This window comes from Ammospiza caudacuta, chromosome 27, assembly GCF_027887145.1.
Source record: "Ammospiza caudacuta isolate bAmmCau1 chromosome 27, bAmmCau1.pri, whole genome shotgun sequence".
Taxonomy (NCBI): Eukaryota; Metazoa; Chordata; class Aves; order Passeriformes; family Passerellidae; genus Ammospiza; species Ammospiza caudacuta.
In genome coordinates this window covers 5,487,328-5,491,164 of record NC_080619.1, presented here as the reverse complement: position 1 = coordinate 5,491,164, position 3,837 = coordinate 5,487,328, and positions in this window count along the sequence as shown.

Below are 3,837 nucleotides of genomic sequence, written 5' to 3'. Positions count from 1 at the left end.
GCCTGTGGCACTGCAGAGCCACCTCTGGGCGTGTCCCCTCTGCCCTGCCATGGTCCCCAGCCCTCGGAGGGTGGCACAGCCCTGGTGCCAGGGCAGGGAAGCCATCGGTGCCCCGGTTCCTGGCATCACAATTACGGCACGTGGGGGGACAAATGGGGACGAGGGGGTGACACAGAGTGAGTGGCTGAGGTGGCTGGGATGGGGACAAGGATGGGGACAGGGATGAGCACAAAACCCTGGTCCAGGATGGGGACATGGATGGGGCACAAGCCCCTGCCCAGGGTGGGGACAACAATGGGTACAGGGATGGGGACAGGGATGAGCACAAAACCCTGGTCCAGGATGGGGACAATGATGGGGACAAGGATGGGGACAGGGATGTGGCACAAGCCCCTGCCCAGGGTGGGGACAACGATGGGGACAGGGATGGGGACAGGGATGGGGACAGGGATGTGGCACAAGCCCCTGCCCAGGGTGGGGACAGGGATGGGGACAGGGATGAGCACAAAACCCTGGTCCAGGGTGGGGACAATGATGGGGACAGGGATGGGGACAGGGATGAGCACAAAACCTTGACCCAGGATGGGGACAGGGATGGGGACAAGGGTGGGGACAGGGATGAGGCACAAACCCCCGGTCCGTGTAAGGACAGGGATGAGGCACAAGCCCCTGCCCAGGGTGGGGACAAGGACGGGGACAGGGATGGGGACACGGATGAGGCACACGCTCCTGGCCCAGTGTGGGGACAATGATGGGGACAAGGATGTGGCACAAGCCCCTGCCCAGGGTGCCCATCACAGCCTCATTAGCAGCCCGTGAGGGCAGGGTGGGCTCATCAGCATGCGCAGTGCTGGGAGGGAGAAGAAAGTGGCGACATGAAACGGGGAGAGGAGATGAAAGGGGAGCAGGGAGATGAAAACCCAAAGCTCTGCCTCGGCGGGTGCAGCGGGCAGTGCCAGCACTGTGCCACACAGAGGGCAGCAGTGGCATCCCAGCGCTGTCCCCGTGCTGTCCCCTCCACCGTGGCCTGTGGTGGCAGGGCCAGCCCCATCCTGCTCCTGGGGTGGCTTTGGGCAGGGGATTCACCCACGGGGGTGAGCAGGGATGTGGCAGCCAAGGCTCACCCGAGCAGGGTGCACAGACAGGGTTTGGGGCTGGGTGAGCAGGGCACACCCGCAGGGTTTGGGGCTGGTTTGGGGTTGGGTGAGCAGGGTGCACCCGCAGGGTTTGGGGCTGGGTGAGCAGGGTGCACCGACAGGGTTTGGGGCTGGTTTGGGGCTGGGTGAGCAGGGTGCACCCGCAGGGTTTGGGGATGGTTTGGGGCCGGTTTGGGGCTGGTTTGGGGCTGGGTGAGCAGGGTGCACCCGCGGGGTTTGGGGCTGGTTTGGGGCTGGGTGAGCAGGGTGCACCCGCAGGGTTCGGGCTGGGAGCGCAGCTGGGGCTGAGCTGAACCCAGGCCAGGCAGGGTTTGGGGAGCAGGGGCAGGGCTGGTGCTGCATTTTGGGTGGTTTTGGGTGTGGAGGCTGGGAAGGATGGCGCAGTGACCCCAGGGCTCTGCTCCTCACCCCACTGACGTCCCCGTGTGCAGGGACCCGCTGTCCCAGCGCTGCCACCTCTGCTCCCTGCTGGTGACAATGACCCCACATGCGGCCTCGCTGCCACACTGAGGAGTTTGGCCGAAACACGAAGCTGTTTCCTCCCCAAATTCCACCCTCCACGTCCCTTCCCTCCCTCCCTCAGGCAGCGCTGGCTGCAGGGGGGGACCCAGCGATGGCTCAGGGGACACGGGACACGGGGAGGGGACACAGGAGCAGGTCGACACTGGCACAGCCGGGTGCTGGGTGGTGCCAGGACACGGCTGGGTGCCAGCTGGGCCCGGGTGGCTCCGGAGGGACCCGCCCGGAGCGAGTTCCCAGCCCCGGCGTGCCGATGTCACCGCGGGCCGGGCCGCGCTGTCCCCTGGCGGTGTGGCACCGGGGGTGATGCCAGCTGTCCCCTGTCACCGCTAGGGTCCCTGCCGGCCCTCGGCGAGGCCCGGGCGATGGATCCGGCTCCGGCATCTCCCCGCGAGCGGCGGCGGGGGGGAGGCGGGGGCCGCTGCCAGATGGAGCCGGCTCCGCGCTGCAATATTTCTGGGAGGTGAAGGCTGGGGAGAGATGGATGCGCTAACGTGAGCCGGGAATGTCACTGAGGGGAGGAGAGCAGGAGCTGAGCCCGTCCCTGTCCCCCATCCCTGTCCCCGTCCCTGTCCCTGTTCCTGTCCCCATCCCTGTTCCCAGCCTTGTCCCCATCCCTGTCCCTGCTCCTGTCCCCATCTCTGTCCCTATCCCTGTCCCCATCCCTGTCCTCATCCCTGTCCCCATCCCTGTCCCTGGTGTTGTCCCCATCCCTGTCCCCATCCCTGTCCTCATCCCCATCTCTGTCCCCATCCCTGTCCCCCATCCCTGTCCCCAGCCTTGTCCCCATCCCTGTCCCCATCCCTGTCCCCATCCCTGTCCCCAGCCTTGTCCCCATCCCTGTCCCCATCCCTGTCCCCATCCCCATCTCTGTCCCCATCCCTGTCCCCATCCCCATCCCTGTCCCCATCCCCATCCCTGTCCCCATCCCTGTCCCCATCCCTGTCCCGGGTCCCTGCAGCAGCTCCACCCTCTGAGGAGCCAAACTGGGGCAGATTCCAGGCCGAGGGTGAGCAGGGGATGGGGAGGGGTGGGTGGTGCCCTGCCTGTCCCCGTGTCCCCAAATGTCCCCGCAGTGGTGACAGTGCAGGGTCAGGGGAGGAGGAAACAGAGGGGGGCTCTGGCTGGGCTGGCATCAGGAGGCTTTGGGGAACTCCTTCATCTGCTCCAGAGGAGGATGAGGAGGTGCTGTGGCAGCCTTGGGGCTGAGCTGGGGCTGCTTCACCCGCTGCTCCCAGGGCATCCAAATTCCTGCTCATATCCCCCACCTGTGTCCCCAGTATGTGCCCTTAATCTGTGTCCCCAGCCTGTGTCCCCAACCTGTGTCCCCCCAGCCTGTCCCCCACAGTCACACACACACCAAGGACCTGCCAGGTGCCTTTTAAGCCACCCGTTGTTAATTAGGAAAGTGACACCTGGGAATTGCCCAGCGGGAACCTGCGGCTCCACAGGGGCTGGGGACAGATGATCACGGGGTGGGGACACGGGGATTTGGGGTGGGGACACTGAGGATTTGTGCCCCGTGCCCCAAACTCCTTTGTCACCTGGTGTGTTCACCCCTGCTGGGGTCAGATGTCCTTTGGGGACAATGGGGGGCTGGCACAGGGAAGGCCACCCCAAGGCTGGAGGGAGCTGCTGCTGAGGTAACAAGGCCACGCCAGTGATGTCACAAAAGCCTATGACATCACAGCTGGCCTGTGACATCACCAGCCTTCAGGAGTGGCCACAGCAGCCTCTCCGTGCCCACTGTGGCCACACTGGCAGTGCCACCCGTGTGGGCGCAGCTGGGTGGGTGCTGTTGGCAGTGTCCCCAACGCCCCTGACAGGTGCCAGGGCCCGGTGCTGGGGGCACACGGGGGTGGTGGGTGCTGCCCACAGCCACAGCTCCCCCTCCATCACCCCCATCTCGCTTGCCTGCCCCCCAAAACCAGGCACGGGCAGCCTGGAGGTGCTCTGAGCGTGCCAGGCCTCAGCCAGAGGGGTGAAGGGACACCCGGGTGGCACCAGGGACAAAGGGCCAGGCTCGGAGCTGCGGGGCTGGGGGTGCCAAGCCCCACGCTGGGGGTGTCTCAGGTCACATCCCTTGGGGACAGCTCCGTCCCGGTGCTGCTGTCACAGAGCTCAGGGCACCCCAAGGTGGGACACCCCAATCCCTGGGGGA